This window comes from Camponotus vicinus, unplaced genomic scaffold (assembly GCF_025532165.1).
Source record: "Camponotus vicinus isolate PSW18456_S1 unplaced genomic scaffold, iyCamVici1.0 SCAF_7, whole genome shotgun sequence".
Taxonomy (NCBI): Eukaryota; Metazoa; Arthropoda; class Insecta; order Hymenoptera; family Formicidae; genus Camponotus; species Camponotus vicinus.
The window spans coordinates 5,158,506-5,178,684 of record NW_028141979.1 but is presented as its reverse complement, the minus strand read 5'-3'; the positions used below and the strand labels follow the sequence as shown (position 1 = coordinate 5,178,684).

At 30.6% G+C, this 20,179-nt stretch overlaps 1 protein-coding gene across 4 annotated transcripts in view; it reads left to right on the top strand.

Moving 5' to 3' along the window:
* Window positions 1-2,309: 2,309 nt before the first annotated feature.
* The window catches only part of LOC145975090 (lachesin), a 160,175-nt gene continuing 142,305 nt past the window's right edge, over window positions 2,310-20,179 (top strand). For 3 of the 4 annotated variants that reach the window (XR_014439875.1, XM_083105242.1, XM_083105238.1), the window contains exon 1: window positions 2,310-2,978. The gene's annotated coding sequence lies outside the window, so the exon portion shown is untranslated. Of the gene's footprint in view, window positions 2,979-15,015; window positions 15,342-20,179 lie in introns of those variants that run through there. The other variant, XM_083105240.1, reaches the window with a different exon arrangement.

The following is a 20,179-nucleotide window of genomic DNA, read 5'->3' as shown; positions in this document are numbered from 1 at the left end:
AAATCGCTTGCGCATCGTTAGATCTCTTAATCATGATCACACCTTACTGCCAATTGGTTGACAACGATATAATTAGCAGCACGAGAACTCGAGCTATATATTATGTCGAGTGTGCATGCGATATCGCGAGACGCGTTTAATGAATCAATTCATCCATCATCGCGATTGCAGTCACGTTTAATCGTAAAATTCTTATACTGTTTCACATTACTCTTTCTTTATATTACGGCATTTCCGTAATAAATATCATTAAATCTCGAGAAAAATTGAATTCTCATTTATATGTAATTATGAATACTTGATGAAGCGATCATGAAGAATATTGAATTTAATTTATTTCTTCTATACGTAATCGAGTAATCATACTTGATAAAATAAAGTAATAACGTAAAGTAATGTATAGTAAAGTAATTTGCAAGTAAAGTAAAAAGAGTGATCTTCTTATTTTACTATCAAATTATAGCAAATACAATACACAAGCGAAAAAGAACAATATTCTTACTTTCTCTCTTAGGAAGAAGGTGAAGAGTTAAATTCTACATGCATCTATAAAATCACTATATTTTTATAACATTTTAATTGCGTATATGGTAGAGATTCAAATCAGTACAAATTTTATAAAATCTTCTCTGATACCATATGAGAACTTTCTATCAATTTCTATTATTACAAATAAATATAGAAATTATTTTATCTTATTGAAATTTTCTAAGGAAAATATGTATAAAAAATATATATAAAAAATAGTTTCAAACTCACGGTATGATGCGAAGCAGCGAAGTTGTAATATACTGCGTTGATCTGTAAAACAAATATATGGAAACTATGTAAAACAATAAAATAATTAATATTTTAAAACATAATTACTCCACGTAATTGAATTTCTTATATTTTTTTGGAATATATTTTATAAAAGATTACATTCTTTTTCGAGAAAAAGTTCTTTTTATTATATATAAAATACAATAAAATTTTATATAACATGTAATAAATTAAAATTTTGTTTTTATATAAATAATTACACACATTATAAATATGTATTATATTATTATATTAATTTAAAATTTTTAACTGTATTATTATTATGGAAATTAATTTTAAATAATAAATAATAAATAAATATATAAATAAATATGTATATATATATATATATATATATATATATATGTATATATATATAAAATAAATATAACTTACTTCACGGTTGCTCCGTTGTCATCTGCCTTTGATCCCTGGGCCCCCTCTCCTTCCCTCGTCTTTTGTTGCTTTGTGGCACTCACTCGCGAAAACAAGGTTAATTCGAATCGCGCAGTACTTTATACGTCACTCCCGAATATAAAATTACGAAGCACAATTACGACCACGTAAAATTGCAACCATTTGTTTGAAGTATTCAAAAATCACACACCTAATCAAATTTACGCTTCACTCGTCACGGCAATGTCACTCTTATTTCTAATAAATAATTATTTAAAAACGCGCTCACATGTTCTAATATAAGCGAATGAACGTATAAATAAAAATTAGAAATAAAATTGAAAATTTGCAACGATCGAAATTGTAATTGAATTTTGATTATTCGCACGATATGTTGATATTACGACTCAATAAATCTCACGAAATGTTTTCATAAATTGCAATAATTTAAAAATGTTAAATTTATAATAAACTGACTTAACTATTAATGTATTATGAAATAGATGTTTCGTATTCTCACAACATTCTGTCAATGATTGAAGGTGAAAATTATAGCAACTTTATTTTAATCTAACATACGGTACGATGTATCAAGATGAGTCAATGATTAATTAAGTAAAAGTACACAAGATAAAGTACATATTCGTAATACATTAATTCGGTGATACATACGTGATATACTTCAAACATGACTTTTGCGGAGAGAAATATTTTCAACACTCGTCGTATAACCTTTCGATTCTGCGACTCATATATTATTATGTTTCATTCGTACTTGATAATAAACTGACGAAACATCTACTTTAATGAATAGCCGATTGTCTATATATGTAAAATCTTTAGCAGTAATGAAAAGAATCGAAATATTTCCGAAATATAATACGACGATATACGGAACGCGAGACCCCGTGACCTTGCCGCTCGAGTGACGTCGTACGAATGATAAGACGCGGGACGTGTGATGACGTCAGCGTGACGAAAGCACGTGGCGCGCGCGGTATGTCAAGGCCGAGCGGTATAATATTACGATTCATTGTATTGTTATTACTACGCGTAGCGCGCTACTGTTTACATTCGCCGAGTCAGTTATGTCTTATCATTCGTACGGGAAAGTCGCGGTAATATCGTTGTGTTATATTTCGGAAAGTGATCATTTTTCAGTAACGATTATCGTAAAGTTAATCAATTCTCGTGATTAACGACTCGTGGAAGTTAAATACAAGACAGATCAACTTTGATTAAATTGTATCGACGTGTTTAATTAATAATAAAATTATATTTTATAAATTTAACGTTTATAAATTATATACGACAAGATAAACATGTTTTTGGCTGTGTTTATTGGATTACAATATATCGCGCAAAATGACCGGCAAGTTTAATTATATTTACGAACATTGCAATCTTTGTTTTATAATTCTACGTCTAGTTTTAATTTGTACATTTATTCGCTTATATTAAAATCTGAATATATTATTTATTAGAAACACAAAGAGAGAGATAACTTGCCGTAATGAATAAAGCGTGGTTATGTGATTTTGAATATTAAACAAATTATAGTTTTATGTGATCGCTTGTGCTTTTGTGACAACGTAATGACGTGTATATCGCGTTCTGGTGTGCAGTGCAAAATATCGTACGATAATCATATTCTGTTAATTAATACATGTGAAATTAATGAATAATTAACCATATGTTTTCGCGAGTGAGTGTGACAAGCAGAAAATAAACAAAAGAGAAGGAGGAAACCCAGGAAGGACGAACCCCCAGACAACTAACGAGTAAGTTATTTATTTATTATTTATTACTTGTAATATATTAATTGCTCTTTTGTTTCGCATTAATAATACATTATAAATTATTATGAAATCATAATATTTTATTCTCTAGATTTTGTTGAAAAATATTTAAAATATATTTATAATTCTGTATATTGTGTATATATATATATATATATATACAGGGTGTCCCTGAGCATGAGCTCACGCACTTGTGAGGAGGTAGAGCGCAGTAAATTAAATAAAGAAATCCTATTCCATGTAACGATTTTTGTAATAATAATAGAAATATTAATTATTGAAAGTTCATCACAGTTACTTTCAAGGTCAATTTTAAGATTGACAGAGGCACTTTCAGAAAAAACGTCTGATACAAAAGTTTCTTATTTTTTCACGTACAATTCGAATCTGTAATAAAAAGTACCATGTTCCCCTAAAAAAATTCAACTTCCGATCCGGATGGCGTATTTCCGGTCGGAATCAAAAGTTGAAAATATCACCATTTGATAGAGCGTACCCGATTTACTTAAAAATTGTTCGTGATTTTTGACAAAAGCCATTTATTTTCATTTTAAAAGGAGTGTATGGGTGGTCTGGGACACCCTGTATATATAAAGTTCAAATCTGATTTATCTTTGCCATTATAAGTCATACCATATACCATAAGTATTTTTTTTAATATCATTTTTTTATATCAATTTTGAAATAGTAAAGAGATTGTCAAAAATTTTATTATTATTTTAAAAATCTATACTTATGTGTATGATATGTATGTAAGACAATAATTAAAAGTTCTTTTGAAAACAATTATTGCTCCTGCGTTTTATATCAAAAAATCGTTCTAAATAAGACTTCTTATAGAAAAATAATTTGGTACGAATTAGTTTGTTCAAAAAAACTTGGTTTACGTGTTAAATATATTTTTATAAGTTCTTTTTATGCATTTTATATGTAAAATAGTGCTTTACGTATATATGAAAATGCATACCTAATAGTAGTACTATGAAACACGTCTATGTACGAAATTTTGCACGTTGCTGATGAAAGTTTGTCGCAAAATAATTACATGCAACCGCCTCAATCTCTGTCAAATATATTTTTACCAATTTATCAAACGCGCGCAATATGATTATTACGAAGTAAATGCATTCCACAATAAAATTAAACAATAATAGATAAAAGTTGTGAAAGATGGGAAAAATGAGAGAATAGTCAAATATTAAAAATTAGATTAATGTAATTAAAATAATTATCTATTATTCTCATTTATTTTAGACAATTATAAATTTGTTATCTAAGAAAGATAAGAAAATGTATATTAATATTTACTTCTTCTTTGTTAAGTTCTCATCTCAGTAAAATCATTAAAATTTATGAAAAATTAAATGATTTAGCCAACTTTATTCTCTCGTACGTGGCAATAAAATATTTAAAGGTTCTGGATTGATCTACATAGGTAATGAATTGTTACGATGCTTGCAATCACAGCTTACGTAGCAATCACATAGTGATAATTAAGGTCGGAGTAGTCGAGATATTATTTTCACGTTTAACGATAATTTATTGAGGAAGCAATATAGCATTTTATCATTTCACGCATCCAGAGATTGTGAAAACGTTCGTCATATGATTGCTTCGAAATGATCCGAATCTCCGGAGATTGCGGTCATCGAAGCAAATTTTTAAGATACATTAGTGATGAGATCACGGCAGGACAAATCGATGACATGAAACATTAAAGTGCAGATCTTTTCCCATTAGAAAGCGTTTCTTTGATGCGTGAGAAAGTGCTTCTTTGCGGATCAACCAGTAATCGATTCCCGCTAAATTGCTAATTAGAATAATTAACGCCAATTAAAGTGTATAATTGCATAACGCTTGCTCGTAAGAGTCGAAATTATATTTAAAAAATTATTATTTAAATTTAAAAATAAAAATAAGAATTATTATTTAATCTTTCAAATTTTAAATTTTAGAATTTAATGAAAAAAAAATTACGCGTTTTATTATAAAAACTTTTTTGATCTGAAAATTATTATTTAAATTTTAGCTAATAATTTAATCACATTAATTAATTACACTAATGAGTTTGATAATTATATTAATGTTTCTATTTATATTAAATTTCTATGAAAATGTATCGGTATTTACATATAATTATGAAACATTAATGAAAAAGAACATAGATGATAAATATTATATATATGTGTCTATTTATATGTATGAATCTGCAAATGAATTATTTTACAGTTCCGCTTAATTTCATCAATTCACTCAACAATTGCATGTCGCTTTATATAATGAGTTGTTTGTAATCATTCACAAAATTATAATTGATTATTATAATTATATGTATATATAATTTACCATTTATTTCAGTATTTTTCCAGCAGTAAATATTTATATAACAAATTATATAAGATTTCATAAAACGTGTAAACAGTATCTTCGTTATATTAAATCATAGAATTTTAATGTCCCCTCTAACATTGCAGATTGATTATGTTTGTCCTAATTCGATTTAAATAATGAGTTAATATATACAGGGTGATTCTGAACAGACGTTTGTCTTTAAAAAGATAAATTGTCGAGTCTATTCTAAGACGATTTTCCCTTTACCAAAATTGTCTACGAGGCTTAGTTTTTAAATTATTAAATAAAATAGTTCGCGAATTACGGAACGAGTACAAGAGGTAGACAGGGACGGCGCAACTCACCGTCCGATACAGGCGATCATGTGGGGCGCGCGACGCGATCAGCTGATTGCTGCACACGATGAGTGTAACAATCAGTGTGTGTGTGTGTGTGTGTGTGTGTGTGTGTGTGTGTGTGTGTGTGTGTGTGTGTGTGTGTGTGTGTGTGTGTGTGTGTGTGTGTGTGTGTGTGTGTGTGTGTGTGTGTGTGTGTGTGTGTGTGTGTGTGTGTGTGTGTGTGTGTGTGTGTGTGTGTGTGTGTGTGTGTGTGTGTGTGTGTGTGTGTGTGTGTGTGTGTGTGTGTGTGTGTGTGTGTGTGTGTGTGTGTGTGTGTGTGTGTGTGTGTGTGGGGTGTATTTATGCACGCGTATCCACACATGCACCGTACTCTCTCTCTTTCTCTCTCTCTTTCTCTCTCTTTCTCTCTCACTCTCTCACTCACTCACTCACTCACTTATTCTTATCTTAATAATGAGATTCTTCATACTGCTGATAAATAGTAGTGCCCAGTGTGTTGCACGATAATAATCGTCGTCGACGAGACGTTTCTTCAACACGCAGTCTGACACAAATAAGCGAAGTTTTTTCTTTCATCACTTTCGACACTTTTACAAATTTACTCGCGCACTTAATCACTCACGATTGATAAAAGGAGGAATTTACCAACGGTTACGGTACGAATTTAATAAACGGTTAACGCATTTAATTATTAATTACACACTCGATTAAAGAAACGCGTTAACAGAACGCGATACTCGATGCAAAGCGCGCGACGCGACGACCGACGACAAGCAGGTCAGGTTAGTACTAGCGCGTAATGCTACACGTTTATGTTTGGCAGCGCTAGAGGCTGCTATTTATCAGCAGTATGAAGAATCTCATTATTAAGGTAAGAATAAGTGAGTGAGTGAGTGAGTGAGTGAGAGAGTGAGAGAAAGAGGGAGAAAGAGAAAGAGAGAGAAAGAGAGAGAGTACGGTGCATGTGTGGATACGCGTGCATAAATACACCCCCCCCCCACACACACTGATTGTTACACTCATCGTGTGCAGCAATCAGCTGATCGCGTCGCGCGCCCCACATGATCGCCTGTATCGGACGGTGAGTTGCGCCGTCCCTGTCTACCTCTTGTACTCGTTCCGTAATTCGCGAACTATTTTATTTAATAATTTAAAAACTAAGCCTCGTAGACAATTTTGGTAAAGGGAAAATCGTCTTAGAATAGACTCGACAATTTATCTTTTTAAAGACAAACGTCTGTTCAGAATCACCCTGTATATAATATATTAAGACATATTTTTATATCACTAAAAATAAAGAAAGTAACTTTTAGCTCGTTATCTCCGAACAAATCTAAGCAATGATGAGCACTGTTTAAGAGCTATTAACAATTTTATCATCGTTGTATGGGTTGATTTATATCACTTAAATATCGTTTTAAATATCTATTATATACACGATATATATGCTTTAAAGAAACTTCCACAATGAACTATATATTACATGGAGTTGATCATGCTTCACGATCTTCTTCGATATAGCTGTATCATAAGCATTTCATATAGGACAACTTTACAGGAACGGAATTTGCAAGCAATTACTTAGTTATTTATAACGCTAAACGCCGTATATGAGTTTGCATGCGCGCAAATATAAATCTTTTTATTAATCTGACGGAAAACGAAGCAAATATCAAGAAGATCGGATGCTGGTTTTTGCAGAATTTCTATCTTGAAAGATAATTTACAGAGCTCTACTAATAAAATTTGGAATTAAAATAAATCACATAAATTGTTATACTTTCGTTTAAAAGGATTGTCATACTGCATACTATTTATAGCATTTATTTTATATGAGTTTCAATACTATAACGTGAATGATGTAATCAAATGAAATTAATAAATTCGTGTGTCCACTACTAAAAGTAATAGTACGCTTTTGATATTTACTTGATGAGCTCATAAGCGGAGAGCAAATCTCGTTCGTTCAACAAACATACTCTGTTGTGTAAAAGAGCAATTTGATGTCACATGTGAGATCAAAGAGCACAAGTGTGTCCATGATACGATGGTTACGTGGAAGTTCCAAGATTTTATAGATATGTATATTTGAAACTCAATTTTGAAATCATTTCACAATTATGCGAATAGCAAAAGCAAAACAATTAAGTGCAAGAGTACAAAAAGAATGACTATAGTAAAGAATTTTTTAAAAATAAATCTTATTTTCTTACATAAAAAATAATATTATAATTATATAAATACAATATTATAAAGTTAAACATTATGTAATAATAAAATAGAAGCCACTCTCTCTCTCTCTTTCTCTTTTAAAATTTATATTTTATGCACATTTATTATCTAACATGAAGCTGTTGCATATCTCTTGATTACTGTATATCATGTGAAGTAATGCGAAGTGTAAATAGCCACTTTACAATAGCTGAAAGACCTCGATTATATCTACTATTAATCTCGACACAGCTGACTTTGTTAACAGATGAAGAGCGTCTAATGAGTAAACGGGACGCGCACATCTCTTTAAATTAGTTATCTGCAGATATAGAACAGTGATTCTCCGTTAGTCGACAGGAATTTAGATATTGCCGTGACCAGTGGAAGTCGAGTTACGAGAATGGGATGGACAGGCGATAATGGAACAATAGGAGATGTGCAAGGACATGGAATGGACTATTCGGGTATTTGCATTTGAGGTATTCGTTGCACATTGAACACGATCGTATAATCGCGCACTTTCGCGCACTTGACCGCGTAAGAGAGCATTCAGTGATACACTTTCCTTCTATCGCAATCTTTGTTGAAATAGCTGCTGCACGTTTCCTACCTTCAAAGCAATTTGAAAATAATGATTGCGAGACGTTTTAATATTAAGGGCGATTTCGATCAAATTTGAATTAATTTAATAAGCGATTAATTCAACAGAATTTTTATATAGGTCAAATTGTTATTCTTAATTTTTTTTTGTGTCTCAAAAAGAAGGGAAAACTAATAATTCTATCTCTGTTAATAAAAATATTGTATATATTGCTGGAAGTTAATCGTTGATTAAATTAATTCAAATTTGTGGAAGTTAAATTAATCCAAATTTTTGGAGTTTGATCGTAACTTTTTGTAAAAAGAGCACCGGTATTAATATTATTACTTCGTGTAACACAGAGTCGGCATTTCTAAATCGTTTTAATAGCAGTAATGAGATAAGAAAAGCTAGTAGAGAAATTAATAAATAAAAAAATTAATAACGTAAAAGTCGACAAAGAAACGGTTAATGCAACGAAAAAGTACCTTGTAATTCGAAAAATAGCAGGATTTGGCTTACGATATTACTCATCATATAAGATATTATTTTAAGATATTATTTTATATCTCATATAAACACTATAGTAGCACTATTTTCACAGACGTTTAACAAATACTGCAACAATATATATCCACTATATCCAATATATATCACATGTGTAGAAATGGAATTTCAGCAGAAGCTGGGTGGAAACTAATACTTTATCCTTGTCGTCCATGTACCATCCTTGTTGTCGGGCCATGGTAAAGGTTTTCCATATCGATCTGACGTTTTCCCCGATACTCTCGAAACAGTAGAGGGTGAGAACCATGGGGGATGTCGGAATGGACGGGATCGACGTATGGTAACGCTGAGTTAGGTTATTCAATAGGACGTAGCTCGTTTCGAGACGGTTCCCGCGAGACTCGTATCGTTTCATCTCGATCCCGTGGGTATACCCGCTATATGCCATTGTGACCCTAGAATGTATTTCGTGAATTTCATGCGTATGTACGTACTTGACGAAAGTCCGAGTGATCTCCGTCGTTACCTTTTCCGAGGGAAAAATGGAACGCGTTTGTATGAAAATTGTCCTGCAAAAGAAGACGAAAAAATTTTTAAAAAAATATCCAAGAGTATCTGAATCATAAAACTCTTGAGTGTTACAAGTTTAATTAGATTTTCGCGATTTTATGCGAAAATATCATCATACAAAATATTTGAGAAGTTTAAAGTGTAAAAACATACGAATAATTTTTCTTAAAAACAAAAACATATAATTTATTTTTTTGAAAAATAAAACGTTTTAAAACAGATAAATTTAGTTTTGAAAAAAATAAATATATATATTGTAAGATTTTTTACGTTAGAATAATTTATTATTACTAATTACGGTAAAATAAAAGTGTTTTAAAGATGCTTTAATATTCTATGACGATAAAAGCAACTTTTCGTTCGATAAAATTGATTTGTTTATTCCAAAATAATTTGATGATATATTTTATCCATTACGCATAGTATGCGGTAAATAGTTAACTTATTACATCAATTTTGACCAAGGCTTTTGGTATCAATACGAAACATCGATCAACGCAAATGACTTAGAAAGCGCTAATCAATCATTGGAGTTCTCGCATTACACTACAAGAGCAAAATTCCTTCGCCAACCGCTTAACTCTCGGTTGTAACCCCAACGAGGAAATTTGCGCCACCACAGCAATCGCTTAGCGAACAATAGTTCGACATTTCTGGTTTTACGGTTGAGTTCTCTTCTTCTCTCTTGCGTATATTTTACATTTCGCTTGAAATTCTTAAACATTCGTGGATAACGCCGCGAAAATTCGATACGAAACATTAACAGCATCGGTTCAAGAATAGAAATCTCTCACTTATATGCAAAATCGGTTAGCGTGGAAGGACTCTTTTGACTGCATCCCGTTCCGCCTTCGGTTCTTGATTCAACTTTTGCGAACAAGCATTCCGCGCGAATGCCGACGTTGAATTTTCGCGGAATCCTCTTTCCGCGCAATGGCCGTTTCTTTTGGAAGATAGCAGAGATTTTGTGGAGGGAACAACGGAAGAGAAAATGGCAGTCAATGCAAAATCCAATGTTTTTCTTACGTCGGAATTTCGATCGCGTACAATAAAAATATAAGAGATCGTCCGCGACAAAATAATTTTGCTATTCTTTGTATAGAATTATTATCGAAAATAACTAGCATACACATATATACACACACACAAATAAATATTTTCTTTTGATACAAGAATATTTCTTTCTTTGGCAAAAACCTTGAAAGAATGTGCTATTATTTTATCATTTCTTTTTATTTTCCTCATTTTTGTTTTACAATAAAATTCCAAAATTCCCCTAATATAATTTCCTTTATTTTAACAACCCCAATTTTCCCCAATTACTTTAATGTTTTTCACTTTTGACGTTAAATGTAAATCTTCGAGGTAAATTTCGTATTTATAGATCTTTTTCGTTCTCTCTTATTTTTTCTTGTTAAAACATATAAAAGCTGCTTGTAAACAATTAAAATTTACTATCGGGTACTTAAAAACATCTGTTAAGTTAAAAATGAGCTCAAGAAATATTTTTAAGAAGATATTCTCTAGCAAGTATTTTATAAAAGATTTAATAATGAGATTGAAAATTGTTATTACAAACAATAGACTCCAAACAATAGATAATATCACTCCTCTTAATCGGATAGTTAATTTGAAAATATTTTCATGCTGACAACAATTAATAGCGCTTAAACTTTTATACCGCTGTTCCAACGGAACATCTGTGATGTAATTAATGTCTGAACGATACCACGACAACTTTTACAGCTTTTAATGGCACGTAAACGGCAGACGATGTTGTTTATAATTGCATCGATATTTCTCGGCTTTAAAAATTACAGGTGAAAGGTAAACGGTTTTTTTATTTCTTTTCCTCAATTTATATATATATATATTTTGTATTGCAATTAGTTAAATGTTTCAAATCATAGTACATACATATATATAATATTTTGTAATAATATTAATTAATTTCGTATAATATTAATTCTTATTCTTTTAATTACATATGGTATTATAAATTTGTATGTAATAGTTTTTAATGGATGCACCCGAATCCGTTATTGCGATTTAAACAAATTTTGGTTAAATTAAATATTTTATCAAATATTATACACTAAATTCGATTATTATTTTCCACACGGTATTATATAATATATTTTTCGGAAAATAACAGAATATAAATATCGCAAATAGGGGGATGCTCTCTGTTAGTAAAGTTCAAGCATAACAATTTGATCGTACCCGCGATATTTTGGACAAACGTGTACAAGATAAAGAACATTCCGCTCGTTTATCAGCGCGAGAATATCGTCCGCGAGTTCGCGGGTAATTCGCACGGACTTGGCTATCGTCGCACGAGCCATTTGATAATTTTCCGCCTCGTTAGTTAACGTAACGGGTTAGTTACCGTTCTCTACTTGCTCGGACGTGAAATACGATTCGCGCGCGCGGCAGTAGTCGTTGTCGGCGTTGTCGTATGCATTAATGAATTTAGGCGGTCGACGGAGTGCATCGCAGATGTTTTAATAATTCCGAAGGTTTTTAAAACGACTCCTAAAAAGAGAGAAAGAGAGCAGAGATTTGCCGTACCAATTTCAGTAATGGCAATGAGGTCCAAAGTTTCGTAAAAAAAAAAGAAACAAATCGCCAACCAATATAATGTCCGATGACGCTTCGTTCATATCGCGGATAGTCCAATTTCTCGCGCGTAATTTTGCAAAATAAAACATTTTATTTAATATTTAATCTGCAAATTGAAAAAAAATAGAAAATGTTTTCAGTAAATTATGACACGATGAATTAATCAATCATTTATTTGGAGATATAAGTTTTTTAAATGTTTTGTCACATCTGTTTTAATATTCATTATAATTATGACAAAAGTTCATGAAACTTTGTGTATAAATTAATTTATCAATGTTGATTAATTTATCAATGTTGATTAATTTAAAAGTATTAGTTTAAAAAATAAAAATATATAAAATATGGAGATTTCCTGTAAAAATTTAATATTCGAGAGAAAAATGTTTTTACTTGGAGAGAATTTATTGTCGCGTGTGTCGACGGAGAGTTTCAATGTACATCGCATATCTGGACTTATTGTCAGTCTTCCAGACTCGCGTTTTGAATCCTGATAAGATCTCTCTTTCATATATACTAACTGTAGTCCCGCAAATAAATGTTATCTGCGGCTGTAAAATTTAGTTGAGTGGAATATAAAGTATAAAACGAAGTCGCGATAAGCCAATATCTCTCCTCACGACCCGTTACGTTTACGAGTGTTTTACGAAGTTATTCGCTCCGGCTTTTCTTCCGCGAGAACTCCTAAACAAAATCCGCCGAGACGCGTGACTGGAATCGCTCGCGATAATATTCGAGAAACATGCGCGACTGCATTGATGTATGCAACTGCATTTCTCCCGAGGGCATTATGTCTGTTCGCAGGTAAAATTGCTTTCGGTCGCGAGTTAAACGACACTTCATCGTTTCAAGCGCGAGTCATTCTTACAAAATCACGCAGAAATATTTATTCATACATATTCGCATCATTTGATGTTCCAAATTTATCAGAGTTTCTCTTATGAGACATTTCCGAATTCTATTTTAATTATTTTAATTATTATTGATCCCTTTCTTTCGATATTTTTAAAATTCTTTCTTTTATCATAAGGCCAACTTTATATTTATCCGGAATTTTCCTAACGAACACTATTATTTGCTTTTATCAATTATCTCGGTGTGAATAGCTTCGACTACTACATAACCACTGACTAATTATCAAGTTTACTAAAGTAAAGTCATTGCCCTCAGTATGCTTATAACCCCGAAAGTGCTGATTACCACGATCCACTTCGTATAATACAAAGTTAGCTGTGGATGCAAAATTACATCCATTATATCGCCCTTGTAAGAAGTGATGTATAAAATAAGGCTATAAGTATGCAATTTCGCTGAAGATTGTGTGACAAAATTATCTCTGTAATGTAAAATAAATGCTATTCAATCTAATATATTACTTAAAATTAATATTATTTAATTACCTTATTTAAAATTATCTGTTATTAAAAATTAGTGGAATTTTGCATAATAAATACAATGAAAATTATCTTTATAATTAATTTCGAATAATATTAATTGTTAAAATATTTTAATGCTGAAAGTGTCATATCATATACATTGGGACGCGATCGAAGATACACTGGATAACTCGACAGATGAAATGTCATGGAGATACCATATGTCGCAGACATATCGACAAGGTATCGTACGTCACTTTGCATTGCGTGGTGCATCGGCAATATTATGTGATATTGCGGAAAGACCGGACTGAAAGTACGATCGACCAGTTACGTGCAGTAAAACTTATTGTCATGAAAGTGCAGTTTGGATTTAAGCGATTACTTGGCAAATAAAGTCAGAAAAGGTGTGCGTATATGTGTTTGCGCTAGGAAAGATTCTTATTCATCCCTGATCCTGGTGTCTGTTACTTTATTACTTTCATCTACGTGTGCAGTGGCCCCGCTTTCAAACTCCATTAAATTCTACCATTCCAGGATAATACCGTTTCGTTCGTTTGAGAAAAATATTTACGCCGATACTTTATCAGACCGATATAAAACGCGTTTCATCCGCGAATCGATACTTGCATTCATCGTGAAGATAACGACGATGATTAATGTCTAATCATTGCGGAAGTATTCGACTTTTTTTCTCATTATATTCTTACAAATACGCATATATCTGTGAGAAATTTATTCAATATTTTGAGAAAATATAAGTATACTAGCAAACTTTGCATATGCGTTCATTCAGAGACGATCCGCCCCTTTACAGTCACATCATGATTTACTGCTTATCGTATTTTCAACTCGAATCCCAGCGATTTATTTTTTGCAATATTTTATCGATGAAGCATTAATAAGAACACAAAATGGACGATAATTCTAGAAAAAAAACTATCGACCAAGCAAATTTGTATTTAACAAATTTTTATATTCTACAATTTTTATATTTATTTCCTTAATTATTTATATTTATTTCTTTATTTAAAATTTAAATTTATTTTCTGATTACAATAATATTAATATTAAAAAAAAGACAACCATTTTTATCTCATTTTATTTATCACTCTTGTTATTAGTTATATAACAAAAAACAAATTTTTTTAACGGTAAATAAATTAGATTTTTTTGTACTGAGATTATTATATTGTGGGAATTCATAAATAATATTTATCGATAAAATATTTAAACACAAAAATATAAATCCTACTGCAAAATTACATTTTATTATACATAAAAATATATTTACTATTCCGTGCAAAATTTATATAATCATTGTACATAATATCCCTTTATACTGGAAAAAATGTAAGAACAGATAGCGTATTCTCTGCCGCACGTTTTAACGTGTAAGAAATAGTCCTATCTTTTGTTATATCAAGAAAAAAAGTTGAAAAGCTCCAGCAATTTATTTGAAGCGTTCCGGAGATTGGTCGATTGATTTCCAGCGAGTGATTTACATCTGAGAGGAACTTACCTCGGCTGCGAATGAAAAAGTCTGAACCTTTCAATTCACCGAGTCGAGAAATCTTTCGAAAGGCAATCAGCGCCGCACAAACATTATCGCGCAGCTCAAGCTGCGGGGCTCAAAGCGTTGGCGCAAGAGAAGATATTCTGGATGAATGAGACGCTCGACCGAACCTCGCGGAAATTACTTTACTGTCTACGGAAAAAAGAGGAAAAGGCGAAGATTGCAGCAGAAAAGACGAGGCAACTCTGCAAAAAAATATTCGAAAATATAGTAAGCTAAATTACATCTAATATTATTAAAAGAAGGTACGCAGGATATCAAAGCTATAAATATACCCGATGCGCGTGAACTACTCGTTATATTTACAAAACGGATTTTATTGTTACTCAATCAAAAAAATATCTTTGCAAATATCACAGCATGTTACATGGAGAAATATGAAGGTGTAGATTTGACAAGCAAACGAGAAAAAATATATAATTTCACGATAGACCCAAAGATTTTCTACTCTACAATGCGGCTTATCTAACTAGTCGAATTGACGTAAATCCTTCTAGCAGATATGCCTATCTACGTAGTTAATAGTTTGACACAACCTCGTGCACATTCATCTGCCGGCATAAATTAGAGCGGCTGTCGAGCTGAACACGTCTGATAATTAAGAGAGCGTATATATTTAGGTAAGTGGCCGTTCACCGTTAGTCACTTTCGAGGTGAGATATTGCCAGGTCGATCCATATCACACAGAAATAGTATGTTAATACATTTAAAAACCGACCCCGTTTGCTTGCAAAACCATTGAAGAAACCAGACACGGTTATTTTGTTGCAATCATGAAAGAGAGAGAGAGAAAGAGTGAGAGAGAAATAGATAAGAAATAATTAATTCTTCAAATTGTAAATTTTTCTACTTTTTGATCATAAATTTCTTTTACGTAAAATCAAAAAATTACGAAACATATTTAATATCTTTTTTGAAATTTAAAAGAAAAAGAAGCTAAATTTTAAAATATTTGTCAATTTTTAAATATTTATATCACAGTATATGTGTGTACATGTAATAAAAAAATAAGTTTTTTTTCTTTAAATTGCAGAGTATAAAGATTCAGTAAAATAAAAATTTGATTAAATTCAATAAACTTATACATCAAGATATATATGTATGTATAATATTGATAGTTTTAAAATATTACAAATACAAAATTAATTGATAGAATTAACTGATAGTTTTAAAACATTACAAACACAAAATTAAATGATAGAATAATTTAATCGAAGATATTAATTATTAGCGTAATATTTCATTGTGTTAATAAAATATCAACAATCCCAGCATGCAATAGACCAGCTCGTAGTGGCTTACCACTATAGCGACGCAAATGTAACATGTCGATGCATTAATAAAGTTGTTACTTCTACCTAGTATAACCGGTTTGTTGGGCGTTGTGATTCTGGCATGACCAACTATCGCACCGCAATTATAACAAATCAATAATTTCAACCTCGGCGACCATATAACTTTGACATCCTACCGGAAGTTGTATGGCAAGTCTATAGCTGAAGTAATGCTAAAACTATCCGTATAAACTTGTTCTCTGTATAATTGAATAAAAAAGATATCAATAAATTCAATCACGATGATTTTTAATTTCTAACATTAAGTGATGGATAAAAGAAGTCATTGACATTAATAATTAATTCTATATTTATTACTATTTTTCCGAGATATTTCAATTTTACACTACGTTTTTGACTATTTCGTTTTTTGCATTCCTTAAGAATTAAGGCTGAAGAATCTCAAAATCTGATATAGATTGTAATCAAACTCTCTAATTGAGACATATTAATAAAAAATTGATATTAAACTCCTTTTATATTTAAATTTAATCACACAAAAAGATTTGCATTTATTACGTTAGCTGTAGAATGTGCAAATGTGCTTTTCAAAAATATCTGTTTTCACTATCGCTACAATATCGAAACTTTACAGGATAACGGTATGCAGGCGAGAGTAATGCAATATTGCTGTGGCAACGTTCGCTTTGATTAAACATGACGCGTATTAAATAAAAATCCTATAAAATTTCACAAAAATTCTGACCATGAGATCGAATATCATGCACGATAGTGATTTATATTTGAAACAACAGAATTTATAAAAGTACTTTATATAAAGAGCCACAAATATATCATAAACAAGCATTTACGCATGTTATAAGTTGTTAATGTATCGGACTATAATAGTGTTCCAATATTAATCTTGCTTTATAATACGTTGAGCAATTTTCTATTTCTAAATTTTTTATAATTAATACTTAAATTATACACTCCTTGAAATATATTATTTGTATTGTTTTTTATTTTATAAATAATATAAAACAGTTGAATATAATAATCTATGTAATAAAATAATTAATATTTAAATTTTAAATATTTGATTATATTTTTTATCAATATTTTATTAAATTTATTTTATATTCTTTATCTACAGTAATTTTAAATTTATTTCTTTATAAATAACTGTTAAAAAATAATTTGTATATTTCGTATTATACGAAAACTACAATAGAATAAATAGAATCAAAAATCAATCATCATCTTATGTAGATATATTAAAATGGCAATAATAATGTGTTTAATAGGATGAAGTAAAATAATTTAAGAAAAAATTAATTAACACTATTTAAAAATAAAAATTAAGTCAGTTTAAATTTAAATAATCGTAGATAAAATAAATGAGATGTTGAGAAATGTAGACACAAACGATGTAAAAATATAAAATATTAAATTAAATTAAGTTTAATCCTGAATCTTAAATTTTTCTACCGCTTTTTTAATTATTTTATTTGATTTTTTTTTTCTAATAAAAAGATGTACAATTTGTCTTTATTGCGATTTATTCATTCGTCACAAAATATTTCTACATTATTATTGAAGATAATTAAAGTACAATTGAATTCAATGAAAAGAATTAAAATATCCTTGTTAAAATGATAGTGGAGAAAAGATGAGTGCTGTTAATATTGAATGAACATCGCGTCTAACTTTATTGAGTGCTAAGAACGTCGCTGAAATTCAACGGAAGGTTTCAGAGAAGTTTGTAATTGTAGATTTCCAAATTTCTTGGGTAAATAGGTAGGTGCTAGCGTTACAATTCGCTTACTTGAGACTTTAACTTGAAGTCATGAACTTCGAATCGATTAAAGCAAGTTGTTAACTGCTCAGTATCGTCGTGTACGTATATCTCTAAATTTAATATTTTCCAAATATGTTCTGCAACAATCTCTAGTCTTTTATTATTATGAACTAGGTCTTTGCAAAATGAACAAATAAACTATTTTTTCTTTTTATAAAAACGTGCGAATCAGTCAGCAATCTAGTAATTCTCCGAAATAAAGAATATGGTAGAAAATAGTAGATCCAATTAATTCAGACTCTTTTATGAATCTTGAATTAACTTAATTACGTGGAAGATTGAATTGGCTTAATTACTCGTTGATGAATGATGCGCTGAGAATCAATGAATGAGATCGTATAATAAATTAGAAAAGTAAATTTTTCATATAAATAATTTTATCAATAATATATAGTAAATAATATTGCTCTCTCTTTATATAATTTCATAATTATATATATATGTATACATATGTCTGGAATTACATGTTATTTTAAACCCATGCTGGCATCAAATGTTCAAACGAAATACTTTACTTATTGTTTGTATTGCGACAATATAGTGGTCAAAAATTTCATTGCAAAAAAAATCGAAAAGAATTGGATAAAAATTATTCAGAATTTTATTTGCATGAGGCATGGAAACTTCTGTCTCGAATTCCACATTGTTATTACGCTCTCTTGAGACTTCCGATCTTTAAACGTGAAAAGGTGCAAAGCAAATATCATACAGCGTGTTACTAATTAATATGTATCTTTTCGTAATATCTCTTCGTTAGTCTGTACGACTCTTGTAACACTTAACGCTATAAATAAGCAACTTTGACAGAAACATCTGTTCAAGGCATTTAAATTTTACATAAATCCATTTGTATGCTTGTAACTATAAACGCTTATATTATAATATCGATCCATCATTTGACATGCATTTTTAAAAATAATAATTATAAAAAACAAGCATCAAGTATTTTATTATAAATATTCTAGATATTTTAAAATAAAACCTGGAATATTGTATACATGCGTTGTTCGATAATTTAGAATAAATCACTATCGAAAAAATGAAAAAAAGAAAAAAAGGAAAAAAAAACAAGCAATATATCTATTTTAAAAATAATATAAACGGATAATTGATAAATTACTTACCTCATGTTGTCCAATGCTTTTCCAAGGGTCCCCTTTTCCTTTCTTCATCTTTTGCTGCTTGTTTTGAGGCACATACTCATTCGCGAAAACTCGATTAATTATGGTTAGTCGTATACGCAAAGATCGCGAAGCACTTTGCACTCTCGACCGCGTAATAATCATAGGAGATATGCATACATTTTATTATATTGTGAAAGAGTAATATATACAAAAAGTACAATTTATTCGACGATTCTATACGAGATTAAAATCATGCGTCACTCATTACAGTAATGCTATCTCTATTATCGATACATGTAAAGTGTACGTATAATTGTAAGATTGAAAGTTTAAAGTGATGAAAAATCGTGATATAAAATAATCACTTAATTCAATCATACGAATTCAAAAATATACAAAGCATTTCCACCGTTACTTGACTCGAGTGTCGCGTGGGAATAATAACAAAACCGCGATATGTAAACACTGACGCGCTATACATCGTCAAGGCCAGACATGTTATCACATATATACGTGTGTGTGTGTGTGTGTGTGTGTGTGTGTGTGTGTCAAAATACGTGAAATATTTCAACAACGAATTATCAATAGTATGTCTTCAACCTTGATGGCGTATAGCGTCATTGTTTTCATGCCGCGGCCTTATTATCATTCGCACAGCGACGCTCGAGCAGTCAAGTAGCTAGTGAAACGCGTTGTATATTATTAAATTCTTTTCCTAATCGCGACAAATATCGAAATATAATTCTCTATGATTATTATGATTAACAATTAATATTATGATTAACAATT